The 24,659-nt window shown below is 41.9% G+C and overlaps 1 long non-coding RNA gene across 3 annotated transcripts in view; it reads right to left on the minus strand.

The window, feature by feature from the left end:
- LOC310840731 overlaps nt 1–6,168 on the minus strand; it is a 39,601-nt gene extending 33,433 nt beyond the window's left edge. Inside the window, exon 1 of one of the 3 annotated variants that reach the window (XR_014562056.1) lies at nt 6,083–6,168. This is a non-coding gene — a long non-coding RNA (uncharacterized lncRNA). Of the gene's footprint in view, nt 1–2,500; nt 2,671–6,082 lie in introns of those variants that run through there. The other 2 variants (XR_014562057.1, XR_014562058.1) reach the window with 2 other exon arrangements.
- Nucleotides 6,169–24,659: the final 18,491 nt, after the last annotated feature.

Below are 24,659 nucleotides of genomic sequence, written 5' to 3' on the forward strand. Positions count from 1 at the left end.
GTTCCCTCAGCGCCCACCTGAGAGGTGCAGGAACTGAGTTCCGGTGAGTTCTGGCTGAAAAAAAGGCCCTGGACCTCTGTGACTGGACTCTACTTATGCTGATGCTATATTCACTGATTTGTCGAAGCTAACGTCATGGGGAAACAGTGCCCTTAGTCCTTATAATGTGTGTGAGAAGTACTTGAAGCAAAGAGAACACGTCTGCAGCCCAAACCACTTTTTCCTACAAAAGTGGGGTTACGACTAAAGCCTATGATGCTATGATTCCATGAGGGTATTCAGGTGATATTATTATTATTATTATTATTATTATTATTATTAACCCATTCATAATATGATTATGCTATTATGCAGAAATGTTCTTCCTACTAATAGTTAACACTTTTTATTTTATGTTTAAATCTACCAGTAAATCACCATGTGATGAAAGTTTCAGGTAGCTTGATTATCAGTAGAATTAGGAACCATTACCTGAACATTACAGTTGTCTGAATGTTCCTGGCCTGTGTGAGGAACATGGGTGCATGAAGTTGCCTTCTACTGACACAGAGGTACATCTAGATAATATTTTAATGGTCTGACTGGCCATGATGACCCAGGGTCTCAAGCCAGCATATTTTCAGCCCTATCTAAAATATCTTTTTGCTGATGGTCTTTATACATCCAAAGCATTTGCTATGGCACTGAACTATGGTGCTGCCACTGGCATCCTACATTGGTTATGAACTGTTGTCTTCACTGGTGACTAGAAGTCAAAGATTACTTAAACTTACGAACAACAAAGCATTTGTAACATAGAATAATAGAATCTTAGAGTTGGAAGGGCCCCAAGGGTCATCTAGTCCAGCCCCTGCAGTGCAGGAATCTCAGCTAAAGCATCCACAAGAGATGGCCATCCAACCTCTGCTTAAAAACCTCCAAGGAAGGAGAGTCCACTACGTCTCGTGGGAATCTGTTCCACTGCTGAACATCTCTTACTGTCAGAAAGTTTTTCCGAATGTTTAGTCGGAATCTCTTTTCTTGCAACTTGAAGCCATTGGTTCGAGTCCTACCCTCCTCCAGAGCAGGAGAAAACAAGCACCCTCCCTTCTCCATGTGACAACCCCTGAGATACTTGAAGATGGCTATCCCATCTCCCTCTCACACTCCTCGTTTTCAGGCTAAACAAACTCAGCTCCCTCAAGTGCTCTTCATAAGACTTAGTTTCCAGACCATTGATCATCTTGGTTGCCCTCCTCTGTACACGTTCCAGCTTGTCAAAATCCTTCTTAAATTGTGGTGCCTGGAACTGGACACAGTATTCCAAGCGTGGTCAGACTAAGGCAGAATAAGATAAAGGTAAAGGGACCCTGACCATTAGGTCTAGTTGTGGCCGACTCTGGGGTTGTGGCGCTCATCTCACTTTATTGGCCGAAGGAGCCGGCGTACAGCTTCCGGGTCATGTGGCCAGCATGACTAAGCTGCTTCTGGCAAACCAGAGCAGTGCACGGAAACACCGTTTACCTTCCTGCTGGAGCAGTACCTATTTATCTACTTGCACTTTGACGTGCTTTCGAACTGCTAGGTGGGCAGGAGCAGGGACTGAGCAACGGGAGCTCACCCCGTCATGGGGATTCGAACCGTCGACCTTCTGATTGGCAAGTCCTAGGCTCTGTGGTTTAACCCACAGCACCATAGAGTGCCCTAGGCTCTGTGGTTTAACCCACAGTGCCATAAAGTGGTACTATTACTTCCCTTGATCTGGACACTATACTTGCATGATCAGTTGCAGGATGAAGCGGATGGTAGGGTACTCAGATATACCTAATGAAGTGGGTTCTAGTCCACAGAAGTTTATGTAGTTCATATGTAACAGACTAGCATGGCTCCCCCTTCGGGAATTCCCCAGTAAGACACACAAATTGCAGAATTGTCACCAGGACAGTTTATTAGTTTAACTCTGGCTTGTGAAGTCTGATATATATCACGTGTTTCTAAATAGCAGTCAGCAAATGAGAAGGCTGTTGTGGAGTAACCCAATAATCCATCCAACCAGCAAAAGTAATTTAACTAAGATGGAGTGAGGGCTTACTATGGAACAATCTATCACTAATGACTGGAACAGGTGCACAAAGTGTCTTAATAAATCAGTAACCTGAAAAGCACATAAATTACTTTGAAGGTTAATGTATTTTCCCCTTGTTTCCCAAACATCTTGGAGGTATTTTCATGAATATTTCAGACACAGCACAGAAAACCTCTGCGGAATATGCTTGAGGTGCTAGATAAAGGAAGAAATAGAAATGATGATACTTTCCTAAGTGAGGATCATTATGGACCATTGCCTTGCAGATCTTCCTAGTAGTGAAACCTACTGAACTATAAACTTTAAAGAAGACTGTTGGATTCACATTATTAACTTCGCTTAAAATCGGATTTTTCAGATCCTTTCAGTTGGTAGTCTAGAAATATTTTTTTAAATGATAATCTGCTGAAGTTTAAATGAGGTTCAGCTGAGTACCTTTCTCCCAATCCCCAGTGCAGGAACCAGAATATTCTGAGATTGTCTGCATTCACATGTCTGAATGTTAACATTGGGGGGGGGGGAATGACATCCCTTTCAACATATATATTTACCACTTTCTCAGTCCACTGCATACATCTGATCAAGTACAGTGGTTACATACGCTTCAGGTTACATACGTTTCAGGTTACAGACTCCGTTAACCCAGAAATAGTGCTTCAGGTTAAGAACTTTGCTTCAGGATAAGAACAGAAATCGTGCTCCGGCGGCGCAGTGGCAGCAGGAGGTCCCATTAGCTAAAGTGGTGCTTCAGGTTAAGAACAGTTTCAGGTTAAGAACGGACCTCCGGAACGAATTAAGTACTTAACTCGAGGTACCACTGTAGGCTGTTTACTGAAAAATACAACATAACTTACTTAGTCTCTTAGGAGCTGCCTGGGCAAAAATGGACAACCTTGGGATCTGTGTAAGGATGTCCCATATGATGAGCTGCAGAACTGTACACAGGAACATCTGTTTGTGCAATATCATATTTCCAGGATCTGGCCTGGCCCCATCCATCCCAACTGTCCATTGAGAGCCAGTGTGGTGTGGTGGTTAGATTGTTACATTCTATGTTACATTATAATTAGAGTGAATATTTTCATAGGGGCTTGCTGCATTGATGAATAATTTAAACTTATGTCTTCCATATTGAACCTACAGCAGCATTATACGCTATGTGGTAAGCCCAAAATTGTATTGAGGTTTAAATGGAAAAGTGGAGAATTATAGGTTTTTAGCTTAATAAAAGCCTCTTTTTTGTATTTTTTAAGAAGATCTAAGTTCACACACAAGCAGGAACTCTCCAAATAGATGCCACTGAAGAAGACGGAGTCAAAACACTTTTGACAAGCCATTTGGAATGCAGCTTTTGTAATCAACGTGTTTCAAGACTTTGGACACAAACAACTTTGTTCATGTGAGATAATACACCATGTGTTGCATGTAAATGTTGGAAAGCCACACAAGATTATTCAGCTATTATTGCAGGGGTCAGCAAACTTTTTCAGCAGAATGCCAGTTCACTGTCCCTCAGACCTTGTGTGGGGGGGACTATATTTTTTTTGGGGGGGGGATGAAAATTCCTATGCCCCACAAATAACCCAGAGATGCATTTTAAATAGAATCATAGAATTATAGAATCATAGAATCATAGAGTTGGAAGAGTCCACAAGGGCCATCAAGTCCAACCCTCTGCCAAGCAGGAAACACCACCAGAGCACTCCTGATATATGGTTGTCAAGCCTCTGCTTAAAGACCTCCAAAGAAGGAGACTCCACCACACGGAAACCTACGGAAACCTTGTTACGACTTTTACTTCCTCTAGATAGTCAAGTTTGACCGTCTTCTCGTAAGCACATATTCTACTCATGTAAAAACATGCTGATTCCTGGACCGTCTGTGGGCTGGATTTAGAAGGCTTTTGGGCCAGATCCAGCCCCCAGGCCTTAGTTTGCCTACCCATGTATTATTGCATGTTCTATTGGCTATCAGCTATAGATTGCATTTTGGTATAGTTTAAAATTCTTGCATATACAGCTTAAAGAAATATATTATGTTCAACTAGACCTTGACTTCACTTGTTTGTCTCAAATCCCCACTCAACCATGAAACTAAGTAGGTGACCTAAAATGGAGGGGGGGGGACCACGTATGCCACCTTGAGCTCCTGAGACAACGACAACAAAAATAAGAAGTAATGGCCTTCAGGGGGGGGGGAAAGGGCTATAAAAGCCTTCATGTTTGTGCTGGGATGTTCTTGAGTAACTGGCCTGCTTCTGGTATGCTCTCATGTGATCTTCAGCTCTGCCCTTTGCTCATCTTCCATACTTCTTGGTTGCCTTCTCGTTCTAGCTTCTGCTTGTCTTTTAACTCTGTCTCCTAACTGGTTCCTCAGCTTTGATTTCCTGGCTTGTTCCTCAGCTTTAGTTTCCTGCCTCAACTTCTTGCTCCTGGTTTATGACTCCTGAGTTATCTTCTACAGCAGCCCACAAGTCACCTCTGACAGACTGACAGGGGCAGTTTCTGTATAGAGCCAGCTTTTATCATTGAAAAGAACAAAACTCTGTTGGAGAATTTGGGTCAAATATGATGTCAGCAATCGTAAGCAGATGAGCTGTGACTGTCTGGCTTTACATATAGTATATATATAAGGCTGCAAGACCAGTCTTATAAGGAGAAATTAGTCCCAATGTCTCTTTTCCATTTTTGCCTCTAGATATAGTTAATAGATATAGTTCCCAGTAGTGATGTATGGAAGTGAGAGCTGGACCATAAAGAAGGCTGATAGCCGAAGAATTGGTGCTTTTGAATTCTGGTGCTGGAGGAGACTCTTGAGAGTCCCATGGACTGCAAGAAGATCAAACCTATCCATTCTTAAGGAAATTAGCCCTGAGTGCTCACTGGAAGGACAGATCCTGAAGCTGAGGCTCCAATACTTTGTCCACCTCATGAGAAGAGAAGACTCCCTGGAAAAGACCCTGATGTTGGGAAAGATGGATGGCACAAGGAGAAGGGGACAACAGAGGACGAGATGGTAGGACGGTGTTCTCGAAGCTACAAACATGAGTCTGACCAAACTGCAGGAGGCAGTGGAAGACAGGAGTGCCTGGTGTGCTCTGGTCCATGGGGTCACGAAGAGTCGGACATGACTAAATGACTAAACAACAACAAGGTTCTGCCTTATTTAGTTTTTAAAATAATAAATATATTTCGCCTAGTAAACTTTTCATCTTATCAGAGGTAGGCATGCTCTGGAATTCTGTCGTCCCCAAATATGATGATATATTTAATATTTCTTGAGGGTGCACAAAGTATCCTATGTTAGAAAATATTGGAACAGAGAAAGTCAATTTCCACCCTGCTTTTCACCACTTCTCGAAGTGATATTGTTCGATTATCAATTATTAAGGGACCAAGCTTTAAGAAATTGCACATATACTATATTTGCCAATATATTCCTGAGAGGGATTTGCTTATAACAGAAGACAAAAACGAGGGCTCAATTTGTGTTTAAACTTATATTGCACCAATAAAATACTTATAACAGAGGATACATTACAATTTTCAATATCTATTCTCTTATTGTCATTCTGTAGGAAACTTAATAATGGATGAGCAAATTTCTCTTGTTCAGCAGAAAAAAACTTCCCTACTTTTCTAAAGTAAACCAATTTGTTATAGCTGATAACTTTATTGCCTAATACTACATGAAAATACAAGTGGAAGAAGTAGGTAAACCCTCTTTGTCATCTAACTTGTGTTTGAATAGGGAGTTTGCCAATATTCTCAAGGAGTTTACCCTGCCAAATGAACTTCAAAATTTTCTTAAAAGACTCCAGCTCTCTTTGAAGTTATTTGAGTCAGGCCCTAAATTAGTGGGAGGATAAAAGTAAACAATAGGCTCTAAACATAATGAAGCTGTCAATAAAACAATCAGACTAGCCATCCGCAAGAAAAAATAGACATTAAAAGAACATTAAGGTTGTGGTGCAAAAACAATAGACGTGAAAAAGAATTAGTTAAGGGTGACACTTACCATATGTTTTTGCAATGTATTGTCATGCTGAAGTAAATTTTAAAGGTAGTTAAGGAGAAACCCTGTTGTGCCTAGGTGCAAAGTACCATATGTTAATTCTTCTTTTACATCACAATGGGGGTGCCATCTTTGCCTCAGACATGCTGGCCCTGACTGCACCATAGATTTGTATAATGGCTTTATTAAACCCCTATTAAACAGCCCACATTGATTTTATTAGGTTCCAACACTCTTCCTAAATTCTGAGGGCATGTTAAAAAAAAAAGTGAGTGCTTTAAAAGCAAGCTGGTTAAAGATCAATTTGTTTTTCATTCAACTTGTTGCTCCATCTCTCACTGCCTATGGAGATTGTTTGTCTATGTTTAAAATCAAATGGCACAAAACATGGCTCCATGGAGCCCTCAGGCATAGGAGACAACTCTTAGGGGCTGAGGGGTCTTCGCCCCCCACAGAAAATACTTTAGGGGGCTGCCCCCCAAGGTTGATGGGCATTGCCATTCAAATGGTGTGCGTGCACCACGTCATATGATTGATTATGTGGGGTGGGGCTTACTTGCCCCCTATATTTTATTCAAGTTAGCACCCCTGCCCTCAGGGTAAGGTAAAGGTAAAGGGACCCCTGACCATTAGGTGCAGTCGTGACCGACTCTGGGGGTGCGGCACTCATCTCACTTTATTGACTGAGGGAGCCGGCATACAGCTTCCGGGTCATGTGGCCAGCATGACTAAGCCGCTTCTGGTGAACCAGAGCAGCACACAGAAACGCTGTTTACCTTCCCGCCAGAGCGGTACCTATTTATCTATTTGCACTTTGACGTGCTTTCGAACTGCTAGGTTGGCAAGAGCAGGGACCGGGCAACGGGAGCTCACCCCGTCACAGGGATTCGAACCACCAACCTTCTGATCAGCAAGTCCTAGGCTCTGTGGTTTAACCCACAGCGCCACCTGCGTCCCACCCTCAGGGTAGCTACGAACTAAATGAAGCAACAGCAAAATCATATAAAATCAATGAGGGAGTGGACTACAGGTCATGTTTTTCATGTAGAAGATCCAAGGTCCAAACACTGACATTACTGTTACTGATGGCTCCAGGACAATTGCAGCAGATAGATGAAATCAATCTTACTTTGAATTGCTCACCAAGTGGCCCCCACAGGCTGGAGACAGCAGTATACAAGGCATTGATCTTAGAGATGAAATTTTTGTGGCCTTGAAAGGCCAGGTAAAAGAAGGACATTTGATCAAGATTATAGGTGCCAATTCTCTGGGTCCCTGGATACCCACAAAATTCCTCATGAAGGGGCCGGGCACTCACAAATTTGCTCTCAAGATATGCATTTGTAAATGTATTTTCACCCCAAATACACATTTTAGAATGCATTTTGTTATAGTCAAGAACTGTGCTGGAATATCTGATTTCCCAGTTCTGATTGTCATATTAGTCCTGAAGACAAGGATCATTTTGGCTCCTATCAGAATCCCCCCCAGATCAAATTCCTCAAACATGCTGTCTAGGAAGTCCTTCCTATCAATACATCTAAAACTTTTGCATCCAAGGTGACTCCTGTTGAGACAAGTTATCATTCACATGCCTGCTATCTGATGGAAGGCCCCTTCCATTTTTGCAGCATTTCAGAATTTTGAACCTTTCTGAGCTGCAGTGGAAATATATTTAAGGACTGCTGTTCTAGGGCTTTTCTTCTTACCCATTTCCTCAGAGGGATCAGTGCATCTTCACACAGTAAATATCTTTCTCAGATGTGAAGACACAAAACTTTTAGCAGAGCTGCCAGAACCAAACATCACCTATTTTCTTTTTATCAATGTGATAACAGACCCTAACAACTCAGTATAGCTTCTGGGTTCTCAAGTGCAGCATAACCTTCTAGCTAGGCATTAAGAATAACAATTGTATGATGTTTGTCTAGCACCTTGTATCCTGTCTGATTAAAAATCATTTGTCTGAACTGAAAATGTGCTTTGTGTTATTGAAGTTTATCTTATTGTATTGTATTTATTAGTTGGTCCCCCCCCCCAAAAAAAAAGCAACTTACCAAAATGATGAGAGCTAATTATAATCATGGGTTTATCTGTCATCATCCCACATTCAACAAAACTACTAGTTGCAAAATGACCCACCGTTATTCTTTTTCTAACTAAATTAAGAATCTAACCTAGTGGTTACCAGAGCATAGACAACCTAAGTTAGGGCATAACTCAGCAACAAGTTGAAGCTACTCCATGCCACCAAAATCACTTGAGGCTTCAAGCAAAAATAATTGACCCAGAAGTACTCCAAAGCAAGGTCTCTGCTTCTTCAGGAAGAGCATAGCTTCCTCCAGAACAGGCCATGTACCACCCATCCAGTGTAGATTAAACTTCAATTTATTGGCTCTCTCATCCATTCTATTACCAAGCTCAGACATTACTCTAATACATTCTGTGCCACACCTACAGATGTAAAGGAAAAAACAGAGGTGTGTATAATCAGCAAAATGTTGATAATGCACACCAAAACTCATGATGGTTCAAATCATGTAGTGGTTTCCTGCTGATGTTTCCTGTAAGCCTCTCCTCTTCCCCGAGGGAAAGTGTTGTGAGTGGGAATCACTTCCCACACTTTCGGGGGGGGGGGTATGACCGGGCCCCTGCGTCACTGGAGTCCCATGTCTGCGTCACGCACCCTGGCCAGCCAATCCACCTGGCTGGGAGGGGCATGGTTTATCTGTTTAAAAATGACCACGGGCACACAAGCGCTGCCTTGTTGTTCCTGCTTCCTCAGACTTGCTGTGGACCTTGGTTGGTGGCCTTGGTTGTCCAAGGGGCCTGGTAGGATTTTTTTCCACTTGGCAGATTGGCACCAGCCACTTGGTTTTTCACCTACCTCGAAGCAAATTGTCACAACTTTGTAAGGTTTGGCGGTTAGGCATTGGAAAATACGTTGTGTGTTGGAGGTGAGGTTGTGACCATCACCTACCCCTCCCCTTGAAGGATATTCCATTAAAGGAATCTGGCGGTCGTGGTTCCTGTCCAATACCCAGGTTAGGGCCATGGTATGACCCTCCGGTGACTCTGGGGGAAAGATTCCAGCTGATTTGCATCAACACACTCCCCTACAGATTGTTAACCCTTGTGTGACTCCCTGCAGAGCGGGCAGGAGTCAAGTATAGTCTTTTCAGATCCAATGGCTAAGCCAATACCACTCACATTCTGTAACCAATAAAGTTGTGGCCTTTCTTAGCCCATTAACCTAAAATGCTTGTGTCCATGTGTCTTAAGGTAAAGGGACCACTGACCGTTAGGACCAGTCGTGAACGACTCTGGGGTTGTGACACTCATCTCACTTTACTGGCTGAGGGAGCCGATGTTTGTCCGCAGACAGTTTTTCCAGGTCATGTGACAAGCATGACTAAGCCGCTTCTGGCAAACCACAGCAGCTCACGGAAATGCTGTTTACCTTCCCACCAGAGTGGTACCGATTTATCTACTTGCACTTTGACGTGCTTTCGAACTGCTAAGTTGGCAGGAGCAGGGACCAAGCAATGGGAGCTCACCCCGTTGCAGGCATTCGAACTTCCATACCAAAACTGGACATAAACCCCATAGTTTAGTTACCTATGACATGTGGCTCTGTATTTAGATGTACCAAAATATTGTAGCCTGGAATTGCAGGAGGAACTTACAGCTCTTCCTTATTAGATAACCATACCTCTGCATCAATATTTTTTCATAATAAAATAAATAAAATAATTATTTAAAAACATAAAATAGAATGAATGGGTTGTTTGTGTCCACCACTCCGCTCTTCCACAATAGATTTTCTGCCACACGTCCATTAAAACTCGATATCAAAGCACAGAAACCAGATTCAACCAATGAAGGAACTTTTTCCCATTTAGTAGTCTTGATTAACACATCACAGTGCTCTGTATATATATAAAAAATTAGTGTTAATAATTTTATTAAAACTATAAACCCTTGGGTTATACTAGATGCAAAAGTTGTGCCCTTTCTTTTATTTTCTAACAAAGATGAAAGAGGAAGTGGCTCTGTAGATCTTTTATTAAAAAATATTAACCACCCCTTAATTTGGACTGGAAGCATCATTAATATTCATTTGTATATAATTGTCTTAATTTTTTGTAATAATGACTTCAGTAACCAACTGTTTGATTGATGGAACTCATGTCTTCTCTGTGAAGGAAATAGGTTGTCTTATAAATTAAAAAAAGGCAAGGAAACTGCCATATATTCATGCATGATATTTTTAGCTGCCCTTAATTACAAGCTAGCTAAATACGCATGCAAACAGTGCTGTGATTGATAGGCTCTTTCTGCTGAAGTGATTGTTTGTCATAAAATGGGAAGGTGTGCAAGTCAAAGGTGTTCTAAAATAAATTGGACTGGAATCAGCCGGGTCCTCAAATCACTGCCTGCAAAACTAAATGGCACCAGCAAAGACAAGGACATCTGGGGTAGGATCACACAATGCCATGCCACATACAACCTACTCAATACATTTTGAAGTCTGCTAGTGTCACAGGGGAGCTGATAGCTCAGGGCTGTGACTTCTACTATTCCTTGCCCCCCTGACTCCCAACTTCCAGTATTTCCCAGCTCTTTTCCTCCTCTGGGGTGTATCCTGCTTCCCACCACCACGAACCTGGGCCCAGACTACCCTCTTCTGCACTCTCCCTGGAAGCTTCTTGGCAAGATGGTCTCCACCACTCCATCTCATCTAGCCAGACCCTGACAGCTAGGTTCATGACAAACAAATATAAACAGTGCCAGAGGGACAACTGAAATAGGAGATGTATCAAATCCCTGGTGGCGGGTAGCCAAATATGACTAGTGCTCTGACTTCAGCTGGATGTAACCCAAGTGACCAACTGTGACCAACGGCTGAGATGAGTGTCACATTTGAATATGGGAAGCTCAAATTCAAACTTTTGCTCAGTCACTGTACTGACCTTGCTTGGCAAGCCAGCACTGTGCCTAAGTCAAATCTACATTTCAGAATTGGTGCAAAGATTAAAAAAATAGATGATTCCATGAAACCACCATGAGCTTCTTGAAGAAGAAGGGAGGGATACAAGTGTGAAAAACAATACATAACTCAGTGTTATATTTCCTCTCAATCAGTAAGACTAATAAGAATAAAAGGGATAAAATAACACAGAGAGAAAGAAATATGCTATAATGTGCTGTGGTTTAGTTAATGATGCTGGCTGGATAGCTCTGTTGTTTAAAGTGTGGTGCTGATAACGCCAAGGTTGCAGCTTCGATCCCCATAAGGGACAGCTGCATACTACTACTACTACTACTACTACTACTAATAATAATAATAATAATTTATTATTTATACCCTGCCCATCTGGCTGGGCTTCCCTAGCCACTCTGGGAGGCTTCCAACAAAATATTAAAATACAGTAATCCATCAAACATTAAAAGCTTTCCTAAATAGGGCTGCCTTCAGATGTTTTCTAAAAGTCTGGTAGTTGTTCTCTTTGACATCTGGTAGGAGGGTGTTCCACAGGGTGGGTGCCACTACTGAGAAGGCCCTCTGCCTGGTTCCCAGTAACTTGGCTTCTTGCAGTGAGGGAACCGCCAGAAGGCCCTCAATGCTGGACCTCAGTGTCTGGGTAGAACAATGGGAGTGGAGACGCTCTTTCAGATATACTGGACTGAGGCGGTTTAAGGCTTTAAAGTCAGAACCAGCACTTTGAATTGTGCTTGGGAACATACTGGGAGCTAATGTAGGTCTTTCAAGACCAGTGTTATGTGGTCTCAGCAACCACTCCCAGTCACCAGTCTAGCTGCTGCATTCTGGATTAGTTGTAGTTTCTGGGTCACCTTCAAAGTTAGCCCGGGTCACCTTCAAGGTAGCATAGTCCTGCGTTGCAGGGGGTTGGACTATTGTAGATGATCTTCAGAGTCCCTTCCAACTTTATGATTCTATGCTAATAAAGTCCGCAAACAAGGTGTCTGTACCACACATTTTTCTCAGCTCACAGTACTAGATGATGGTGACAACAATAAGTTATCTGAGATCTGGAGTTTGTATGTTGCTTCAGTTAATTCCGCAGGCTTTGTGTAATTGGTCTGTAAGAACAATAGCAATAAATGATTGATGTCTACTAGTTTTTATTAGGAGTCAGGCATTTGTACTCTGAAACTCTTATTGAATTTATAATGAATAACAAAACATTTCCTAAGCCAGTGCCTGACATTTGTCCCTGCACATCACGAACCATCAGATCAGATGGCACCATGGCTGGTACATACTCAGTTTTACTCAAACTTGTTGAGAAATTACTATTCCTTCCTGCATTTTAGTCCAGCTTTAGCAGCACATTGTTAGCAGGAAGTTTCCCAACCTAATTCAAGGCTCATCTACATTAAACATTTAAAGCAGTATCATGCCACTTTGAACAGTTATGGTGTTCTCTAAAGAATCCTGAGAACTTTAATGTGCAAGGGTGCTTAGAGTTGTTAGAAAATCCTTATTCTCCTCGCAAAGCTACAATTCCCAGAGTTCTCTGGGAAGAGGAATTGATTGTTAAACCAGTCTGACAATACCGGGGTGCCTGCATTTGCCATCGTTACAAGACAGAAAAGAACTTCTGGAACCTTCCCCAATGCTAAAAAGTATCACACTAATTCCATGTCAAGTTGAGAACAGTTTGTGCATCACTATGTCCAAGTTAGAATGGGGTGTATTGTGGAATAATGGTGCCTTTTAATTGTCCATTGGTTCTTCTGCGGAACAATGAGGAGGAAAGAGTAGTCAAAATGACTTGTGAACCTTCTCCATGGCTGAAGGTGCTTGAAGCATTTCCACTGAGGAGAAATGAGAACCAAGGAGGGAAAAGACAAAAGTTTTGGGATGCCATATCAAAAGACTGGAATTTGGGCTCTTAAATGAATAAGAAGGAGTTTAGGAATGGAAAACGGGAATTATTATGTCAGACAGCACATACTTAATGTATGAAATCCACTGCCCTAGTTTAGGGGCTCTTTAAATTTTACTCAAGCTGTGCAAAGCGACATTTCCATGAGTGGCTCATCTGTGGGCAGGGTAATGCTTGAGTGAATCAACCACATAGCTGAGGGCCAATGGCAAGTCTTACCCATTCTGAATCTATCATTGTATCCCAGTGTGATCCAGCAGGGCTCTTTTTTATGTTCTTGTGCTAGCGAGGAAGCAGAGCCTGAATGTTCTACTAATGTCTATTGGAATTGCAGGAAGTGACTTGCAAGTGTTCTGATGTCCCTGTGTTCATGCCTCCTGGAAAATATCACTTGCAATGCATGAATATGTTATTGAGATTCAGAGGGAGGGAAATATTCATGCAATCAGGACCTTTGTGGGTGAGGATCCCAGTCTCTCCAGCTGCTTGCTGTTTCTTTCATCCTCTTCTAAAATATCACATCATCGTGCTTGTGACACCCAAATCAGCTTGTACAAAAGGAGCTGATGATGAAGGTAGCATATAACTTTATAAGGAGAAGATTACTCAAAAGAGCAGGTGAGCACTTTTAAATATGAGGCTCTGGATCTGTGGAACTTTCCTCTCCTTTGAGGTGTTGTAAAACTTATCAAAACTTTTTCACTTCCTGTGAAATTCTTTGTATGCTTTGCCTGCTTTGCCAGCAGGAATTCCCACTTCTAGGTCATGATTAGTAAAATCCTAGGGATATGCATTATCCCCCTGAGAAATTTGGCATAGATGATAGATATAGATAGATATGAAAGATGATAGACAGATAGATTTAGATGATAGATGATAGAGAGAAAGAGAGAGAGAGAGAGAGAGAGAGAGAGAGAGATGATATAGATGATAGATATAGATAGATAGATAGATAGATAGATAGATAGATGATAGATAGATAGATGATAGATAGATAGATGATAGATAGATAGATAGATATAGATAGATGATAAATAGAGATAGATAGATAGATGATAGATAGATAGATAGATAGATAGATAGATAGATAGATAGATAGATGATAGATAGATAGATAGATAGATAGATAGATAGATAGATGATAGATAGATAGATAGATGATAGATAGATAGATATAGATAGATGATAGATAGAGATAGATAGATATAGATAGATAGATAGATAGATAGATAGAGAGAGAGAGAGAGAGAGATAGATAGATAGATAGATAGATAGATAGATAGATGATAGATAGATAGATGATAGATAGATAGATAGATAGATAGATGATAGATAGATAGATAGATAGATAGATAGATAGATAGATAGAGATAGATAGATAGATAGATAGATAGATATAGATAGATAGATAGATAGATAGATAGATAGATAGATAGATAGATATAGATAGATAGATAGATAGATAGATAGATAGATGATAGATAGATAGATAGATGATATAGATAGATAGATAGATGATTGATAGATAGATAGATAGATGATAGATAGATGATAGATAGATAGATAAATGATAGATAGATAGAGATAGTCTAAAGATGGCTTACCAATTAACAAAATCCAGTCACATATTTAAAAAATAAGAGCTATGTTAAATATCTAAACTCACGATCACCACAAAATTATCAACCAAAGAATAAGAAATGCCCCCAACAGCACAAATAAGATCTCAACAATCAAATGTTTGGGAAAGAGAAAAGTCTCCGTTGAAAATATGTTAATAAAGGTGTGAAGTGCTCTGATGTGCTTCATAGAGCAGTGTTTCCCAACCTTGGGCCTCCGGCTGTTTTCAAACTACAATTCCCAACATCCCTGACCACTGGTCTTGCTAGCTGAGGATTATGGGAGTTGTAGTCCAAAAACAGCTGGAGGCCCAAGGTTGGGAAATGCTGTAGAGGAACGATCTCAATGTCTCTCTCATTCTAAATCTTCCTTTCTGTCTTGCAACATTCTCCTCCTTCTTTGTCCCCAAACACAGAAGCGCCACACCAGAGCTTTGATTCACTGCCACCTTACCTCATTCCTTGTCTCTCCCCTTCCTTCTCAGATTATTACCAGTAAATCCAGTGGTGGCTGCTGCCGATTAGGACTGCTGGGGTGAAAGGCAGGGAGACCACAGTGAAATCTACATCCATATAAAAAAAAAACGCTGTGAAAATGCTTTATTTTAAAACGTTTTAAAACTACATTGAATTTTGTCACTTTTGTATGTTGCACTTTACAACACCTTTAAAACGTTTTATTTGCATCTGTGTAGCTGAGTCCCAGGAGCAGGTAGAGCAGGGTCAATGACAGGCAAATTCTAATTCTAGTTTAGTTCCCATGCCTCTCACTGCTGAGTTGAGCCAGGGCTGTCTCTTCTAGTCACTCTTGTTCCCAAAGGGCTCATTTTCTGAGCACAGACAAGTAGGTTGCTGTCAGTTGTAGAGATAAAGTGTCCTGAACAAGTGTTGTCCCAGATTTGTGTAGTGATGTAGGTTTCAATATTATCAGCAGAGGTACCCCCTTGATCTTCCTGTGTAAATGAACCTCAGGTGTCTCAAAAAATAATTGTGGTCTGAGTTATGTAAGTATGAACTGCTTCTATGTTTTTAATAGCTCATTATGAAATCTCTAACAAAAACATACAGGACTTTGTTGTTGACTTATCCTTGTTGAATGAAACAGAAGGGGCCATCATCTTTGTGTTTTGCTTGCAAAGAAACACAGAAAGAGGTCTATAAACCAGAGTCCTCCAAGATATAATTGGGATTAATGCAGTTTAAGCTGCTGCAGCCCTCTGAGAATTGAAACCTCTAGCTCAGATCACTTGAAGAAGGCACAGCCTTTCACAGGTCAAATAGTGTGCTACACGGGAAAGCCATGTGGGTAATGCCATTAATGGAGGGTATTCACACTGATAAACCTTATGGCTGCAAAAATAAAACAACAACAACATGCAAGCCAGCTTGATACTTTCCCAGTTATTGCTTACATTATTCCAAAAGAGAAAGGAGCCATTTATATATTGGTATCACCATCACTTGGGATGCGGGTGGCGCTGTGGTCTAAACCACAGAGCCTAGGACTGGCTGATTGGAGGTTTGAATCCCTGCAACAGGGTGAGTTCCCATTGTTTGGTCCCAGCTCCTGCCAACCTAGCAATTCAAAAGCACGTCAAGTGCAAGTAGATAAATAGGTCTACTATTTACCCCCAGTGGGACGGTAAACGGCATTTCCATGTGCTGCTCTGGTTCACCAGAAGCGGCTTAGTCATGCTGGCCACTTGACCCAGAAGCTGTCTGCAGACAAGCACCGGCTCCCTCGGCCTATAGAGTGAGATGAGCGCACAACCCCAGAGTTGTCCGCGGCTGGACCTAAGAGTCAGGGGGTACCTTTACCTTATCACCATCACTAATACTATTGACATTACTGCCCACCATTACTAAAGCTACATACCTGTGTTTTGCACCTAGGATTTGTATCCTCAAGTATAGAATGTCAATATGAAGTGAAGTGTCTCCCATACCTAGGTCCACAGTTATGATATGACATGCCACACTTTGTCTGATCAGATGCATGAGGCTAACATACAGCATAAGTGAAGCACACAGGCTGATTGTGAAGTACACCTTGTTATCAATTAACAGAGGAGTCTGATATAAATATACCACCTGAAGTCAGCACATTACAATGATGAGACAGAGAAACATCAGGCTGAAGGTTACACAAAAAATAAATTTATTATAAAATGTATTAACTCAGGCTTAGGAAAATTCATGTACAACTAAAACATGTACACATTGGAATTTTACAATAAATGTATCTATATTTCATGTGCACCCATTTTCCCCCCTTGTGGATAAATGTACCTGCGAAAGAGCTTGCCAATGACTAGTCTTTCTCCTCCAACACTGATTTATTCACCTACACAAGCCCTGTACTTTTGCCTTCCCTTGTATTAGATTTTCTCCGGCAATATTTGTTGGCCTTGCTCTTTGAAACCTCACAAGAATAATAAGGGTCAATATTGCACATTAAGTACCTTGAAAAGTTGGCAGCCATGTTGTCGATTCTCTCTCTGAGTTATGAGAGCACAGAATGAAACAGATGTGGCTTCATAAAATGTGTGCTACATTACATACCAAAGTCCTGAAGAACTAAGCTGAACTCATAAAGATATTCTCCATCACAAAGAAGCAAAATATAAGGATAACAAGAACAGGGGAACAATACGAGGTCTAGGCAAAATTCCAGGTACTCAAAAGTTACAGCTTGCAGTCAAATGGTCAGAGGCAATGGTCACTGTCCAGGTAAGCAAGGATCAGTTCCTCAAAGCAGAAGCAGCATTGGTGGAGGAGTTGAGAGATCTAGCAAGGTCTTCTCACTAAGAGACAAGTAGCTTAGAGTATAATGTAGGATCCAGGCTTTATAGCAGTGGCAGTGGAAAACGTGTGGTTCTCCAGATGTTGTTGGACTCCAACTCTCATCTGCCCTAGCCAACAAAGCTAGTGGTCAAGGATGGTGCTAGCTGGAGTCCAATAACATTGGGAGGGCCACAGGTTACCCTTCCCTGCTTTACAGAGTCAAGTGAAATGGCATTGGTTACCTGACCAGAGGTGAGTTAGCTAGTGTGGTCTAGGCAGTGCCTGGATAGCAAGACTCTGTCTTCAATTCCTTTGGATAAACTTGATGACTGAACAGGTAAGGTGTTGAAACTAGAGCTGTGCGTAAATTGCTTCTCGAAATTCCCCACCTTATTTGTGGACACCCTCTTTTGGGAGTCTATTACAGGCTTCCTCAACCTCAGACCTCCAGATGTTTTGAGAGTACAATTCCCATCATCCCTGACCACTGGTCCTGCTTGCTAGGGATCATGGGAGTTGTAGGCCTGGTCTATTATATCAAATTTCCCCAGTTTGTGGGGAGGGGGAGTTTCTTGGCAGTGGGGCTCACCATTGTCAGTGACACCAAAATGGTGACAAAATGGTGGTGGCAACAAAAAGAACATTTGAAGAAATTTATCTAGAGTGGTCTTCTTTTCCTGGGGAAGTGCAAAAAGGGGAAAATATCAGAAATTTTGAGCCAGCTCTTGTCAAAGCATGCTTGAAGTGTATTAAGAGATCCCTGGCACCTCGTTTTTCTCTTCTCATGACTTCTAGACACTTTGAGCAATAAAATACAGCTTTCGTGAAATCTGTTTGAATGTTGAGAACAAATGCAATGCTCAGAATAATCTCCATATTTTTGTGAGCTTTCCCAGTAGGTGTCCTCCACAGGAGTTGCAGTGTAAGGTATATCATTCAAGGGAGAGAGAGAAATAGCACACTGCATTACAAAATGGCAGAGAATCTAGTAATATGAAATGCTTGAAAATAGCATCTCTGTTAAATGGCAAAGCTATCCGCTGAAACAGGCTCAGCTGACAAGGATAATTTGAATCCACAATGCCTCTGTACTTTACACCACAGCTCCTAAGGCCATTAGTTCCCCTGCCATAGCCATCACGGCCAGACCAAAGCTTCAGAAATAAGGAACACTCTGATGCAGAGATGTTTGCAAAACAAGAGCTGATGCTTCCTTAAAATAAATATAAATAAATAAATATTCTCCCTGCCCGGAGCTGGAGACTTCTATCCACTGTGTTCTTTGAGGCTGGGATGCGAGGGCTGGAGGCCAATGCCGTCGAATGCAAAGCAACTCTTAAAATAGGCAAAAAAGCAAATGACAGGTATATGTGATCAGTCAGGGAACAAGTTCCACGAGTAGCAATGGGGAGCCTATGCTTGTTTGTATGTTTCATTTACTTACCACTTTCATCAAAGGATCACAGGGCTGTTTGCAGTGCGTTTATGTTTATCCATCAAAGGGTTAGCATTCCCTTACGGGAAATCTACTGGGGGCCACATGCCACAAAAAGTGGGTGGGGGCAAGGCTAAAGTGGATGCAACTCTTACTCAGTAGCAGTCTGTGAGATGGTCTGGGTGGGGCGCCACTGCTCTGATAGCCAGTGTGGTGTAGTGGTTAAGAGTAGTGGACTCGTAATCTGGTGAACCGGGTTCGTGTCCCCGCTCCTCCACATGCAGCTGCTGGGTGACCTTGGGCCAGTAACACTTCTCTGAAGTCTCTCAGCCTCACTCACCTCACAGAGAGTTTGCTGTGGGGGAGGAAGGGAAAAGGAGATTGTTAGCCGCTTTGAGACTCCTTAGGGAAGTGATAAAGCAGGATATCAAATCAAAACTCCTCCTCCTCCTCCTCCTCCTCCTCCTCCTCCTCTTCTTCTTCATGGCTTCCAAATGCAGCATGGCACTGGTGCTCACCCAGAGAAGCAGAGGATTGAGAAGCAGAGAGGTATATGAACCTCATCCTACTATGGACACAAAGCAATGTGTGCCATTGGTGTTTCGTCCGGAAATTTATATGACCAGAAGTCTAGTTTAAGCAATCTTCCCCTTCATTTTAAGGAGGAGGACTCACAGGAATCAGGTCTGTACATACATGGCATGGAACACATACACTGGCTATTAAGGCAAAAGGTAAAGGACCCCTGGACAGCTAAGTCCAGTCAAATACAACTATGGGGCCGTGGTGCTCATCTCACTTTCAGGCCAAGGGAGCTGGCGTTTGTCCACAGACAGCTTTCCGGGTCATGTGGCCAGCAAGACTAAACCGTTTCTGCCACAACAGAACACCGTGATGGAAACCAGAGCGCATGGAAATGCCATTTATCTTTCCACTGCAGCAGTACCTATTTACCTACTTGCACTGGCGTGCTTTTGAACTGCTAGGTTGGCAGAAGCTGGGACAGAGCAACGGGAACTCACCCCATCACGTGAATTCAAACCGCCAACCTTTTGACCGGCAAGCCCAAGAGGCTCAGTGTGGTTTAGACCACAGTGCCACCTGTGTCCCCACTGTCTATTACATTAAGTGTGACAGAGAGGATTGAATTTGTGCTTCTCCACCACACAATAAACAAAACTGGCCAGGTAAACATAACTATTTGTTACTGCACTGTTAGAGGTAAAGACACTATAAAAGAAAGAACATTGTCAAAGTAACTTCACGTGCATTGCAAAGATGGCAACATTGGTAGTCAATGGCAACAATGGACCACATAATTTGTTTTGTTCTGAAGGTGTTTTAATGGATATACTTGACCACCTTCAATAGGTACAATTGGCAGTACACCAAACCGGGTTCATACTAAGCCCACACCAATTCCTGGATGCCTTCAGTAAAGTCACAGCTTCTGTGTTGTCCTGATCAGTGATAAATTGGCAGGTTATGTAAGTTCCCACAAGCAGTCTTTATGTTGCTTTTTCCTCTTCAACAATAGTCCGATCAGTGAGCCTTGTTCTCTCCCTTACTACCCTATGGTTTTATGTATTATTTCAGGGACACTATTTTCTTCACAGCATGACAGCCATGATTAAGATCAGAGAGAGAAAAGAGATAATTAGATCGAAAATGAGTATCATTTGAAACGAAAAGGGGGATTTGCTTTTTCCCCAGCTAGCCCAGATACCCTTAATGGCTCCCAGAGTTGTTGCTTGATGTTTCCTGAGATTCTTCCTTCTTAAGGCGCATGAGCTCCGGGTGCTTGGTTAATTATTTTTACTGGCTCAGAAAGCCTGAGGTGCACATGGATACACATGTATGCATTCATCTCTATTTATAAGATCCAGGCTTAGATGTTAACCAATTCCCCTTGCATACAAATACCTCCAAACAAACTCAAATTACAACACCATCTAAAGACCCAAGGAGCAGATAAACAAACTGCCAACCATATGCAAATCCACCCTCAGCCCTGGGGAATTTGAAGACCAAAATATGAGCAACATCAGAAGAGGAAGAGCAAGTCTCGGCTTAGGAGGCAGATTGGAATTTTTCAGCAAGATAATGAAAAGCCCGACGAAGAAACAGATCATGGAGGGGGAGAAAAAAAACAGAAGCGAAGAAAAAAAGAGGAGGAAGAAGAAGGGAGTACAAGCACAAGTGAAATAAATATTCAGCGCACAGCTCTATATCATGCAATCTAGTAAACAGGGGGCAGAGTCAGCAGCACTGAAGTCGCACTGCAAACTCCACAAAGTAAGAAATCAAATGGGTTAGTGCATACTGGGAGGCATGCCAAACCACAGTGGAGAGCAATGTGTGAAGTGGCAAGCATCAGGACATCGGGACTAGTTAGCATGTGAGCAGCCTGAGATGCAGCTTTACCAGCAAGCCTGGGAGTCCGAATTGCAGATTGCAAGCATTTGAAGTCACACTTCATAGACTTTAAAATGATGTGAGACACTGAGTGAGAACCACCTCTTTCTATATGCTGCAATATCCTCTCTCACAATTGGCAGAGGGTCTGCTTCTCCCTGGCCCTGTTGCCAACTGAGCATCACTTTCTGCCATCTCTTATTTCAGGGTTCCGATTCTTTTGCCATTGATATTGTCACACAGAGACCCAAATAGCTTTTTAACTTCTCCTTTGGGCTTTCATTCCCAGACCTGCCACCATCTCATGTTCCACTAAGAATATATCCTCTTTTTAAGCTCTGTTTCCCCAGTGTATTTATTTAGTCAACTCATCCCTTGATTTGATTTCTCCTTCTGGAGCTACTTTTCCATTCACTTAAAATATTGTTATTCTAGTCCACTTTTCCGAGAAATTAAATGTGGCCATCCTAAGGATATTGTTAAAACACCACCCCAATCTCTAAGCGGTGTGAGACTCTGGTGCTTACTCTAGCGATGGCAAAGGGAGCAGATGCTGGCTTTGGGTAAATACTAATTGAATGATGTTTAGGGGTACGTGTACCTCTAAGTACCCCCAGAAAAAAGCACTGACTTAACTGATAACTTTGGCTAATTTTTAATGATGATTTTACAACATACTATCATCTATATAGGACTATGTTCAAGGTCTTGCCACTAATGCAGTAAAGCACTCAACAACTTGGGACCGGGTGACCGGGAAGACCACCGGCCTTGGTGCAGACCTATAAGTTCATTTAGATCAGCTGGATAAATTTTACTCACAGTATTCACACTGTACACAACAACACAGGGCAGGGTCTTGAAAACAGGCATTTTCTGGCATTGCCCCAGTGCTGTGGAATCCCCTTCTCTATGCATTAGTGCCTTCCAACAGCTGAGCAGAGACTTCGATCCTGTGGGGTGCAGCTGCTGCTTCGGGAAGATGCTGCTTTGAGCAGGAGTTGTGTTTGGAGGCTGGTCTTGGTGGCATTTTATGCCATCAAATGCCAACAGTGTCCTTCAGCTCTCTATATTGGACAAACAGGCCAGACCTTACGCCAAAGAATAAACGGACATAAATCTGACATCAGGAATCACAAGACAGAGAAACCAGTAGGAGAACACTTCAATCTCCCAGGACATTCTATACAAGATCTCAAAGTAGCTGTTTTACTACAAAGGAATTTCAGAAATAGACTGGAAAGAGAAGCTGCTGAATTGCAACTTATCACCAAACTTAAAACCATGGAGAGACCTGGTCTGAACAAAGACATTGGATTCTTATCTCATTATACATGACAAAGCCATTTTTCACCTTCTCACCCCTTGCTTTTTCCTGTAAGACCTATTGCAGTCATTAAGAGTCATCAACAGGCTCATCACAGCTATCTGCCAATCACCCATTCCCACCACCCTTCTGAGTAATACCCTTCCCCACCTTCTCACTATATAGAAGGGTCTGGAAACTTCTGTTTCAGTGTATCTGAAGAAGTGTGCATGCACACAAAAGCTCATACCAAGAACTAACTTAGTTGGTCTTTAAGGTGCTACTGGAAGGAATTGTTTTTGTTTTGACTATGGCAGACCAACACAGCTACCTATCTGTAACTTCAAATAATGAAGCAAGTGTAATTTTTACAAGGAATAGTATATATATTTATTGTGTGTGTGTGTGTGTTATTTTTTTTAAAATGAATAAAATCTGTAGAAATGGAAACCAATAGCATCACAGCATTCCTTTCATACTTCTAGTTTTGGAACGCATATGTTTCGTAAGAAATCCACACTTCTTACCCATTTCTGTTTTGTTCCTGTTTGCAAGGTGGCCTAAAACTTGCATGTTTTCTAGACAGTTAACTTTTTGTGTTGTAATTCCATACAAGTTACTTATCGCCCCAGTGCAAGTGAAATCTCTGCTGAAAATTAATTTGGAGAGCCTGGAAACATATTCTGTCTGTTCACCTGTTTGTAAACGATAAGGCCAATAAACAGCCCTTTAAATCGCTTGGTACGGTACTTAGTTCTCGTACATTTTATGGTCCTAAGCACACCTATGATAATGCAACCCTTTTAATCTAATGCATGCTCCACACTGTGAAGCTCAGTGGGCCATCCTGATTGAATGCAGTTTGTTTCATACGGAATATGTGCAGAGAAAGAGAATCCAAGCTGTGCATTCCGAGTCACAAAAAGTTGACTTGTAATATTAAAATCTATCTCTCGGGGAACTGGTTTTAAAGAACTGTCCTTGGCCACATTTTCAAACTTTTAGTAAATGCGGCCTACTTGTGGGAAATGGACTATTTAGATGAAAGTGATGGGTAGTAAACTAGGTGGACATGAAAGGCATGCACCAAACACAATATAGGGCTTACCATAGATTCAGTGATATGGAAATCTGTCTAATTTGACTAGGGCTGACTGAGAGTCTGCCCACTTTGCCTCAGGCCAGAACCTCACTGCGGAAAAACCAGTAAAGGCGAAAGATTTATTATGATCTGAAGAGAAACCAGAGTATTTACTGCAGAAAAACCAAAGCTCTGTGTCTCCCTGTTTAGTAGTGTGGGTGATTTTTTTAAAAATAAAAATAGCTAAAACCTCTTTACTTTCGCAAAATTTAATGACTATTGCAGGCCAGGAGCCAATTCTCAGTAGATAACACCTGTAAAAATTCAGGGAGGTGGGAATGCCAGGGGTTGTACTGCATAGCTTCGAATGTTTAGTTTGTTATAAACTAAAAATATGTTTTTCTCATTTTTTTGGCAGAAATGGATAATATTTTCAGGAAACTGTGGTGAGTGGGATTTCAGCGCAGTCTTATTTCAAACTCCCAGAGACAGAATGAAAAGCGAGCAAAGAATGGAGTCAGTCACTATCACACTTTGCACTTCTTCTGTGTATACTGTACAATACAGTGGTACCTCTGGTTATGAACTTAATTCGTTCCGGAGATTCGTTCTTAACCTGAAACCGTTCTTAACCTGAGGTACCACTAGCTAATGGGGCCTCCCGCTGCCACCGGCGTGCAATTTCTGTTCTCATCCTGAGGTAAAGCTCTTAACCCGAGGTACTACTTGCGGGTTAGTGGAGTCTGTAACCCGAAGTGTTTGTAATCCGAGGTATTTGTAACCCAGGGTACCACTGTAACCCAGGGTACCACTGTGCTGAGATGAGTTGTGATTAATGACTACGCTGTGAATGGCAGAAAAACTCATGGCATCTCTAGACAGGCTATAATAATGAAAAAAACAAAACAATTCTTGACAAGTTTCATAGGAATTTAAGAAATGCCACATTGGATCAGACTACAAGTTCCTCTGCTTCAATGTCCACTTTGTCACAGTGCCCCTCCAAATGTTCTCAAGAAGCCCAGA

Source organism: Podarcis gaigeae, assembly GCF_964106915.1.
Source record: "Podarcis gaigeae genome assembly, chromosome: 3".
Taxonomy (NCBI): Eukaryota; Metazoa; Chordata; class Lepidosauria; order Squamata; family Lacertidae; genus Podarcis; species Podarcis gaigeae.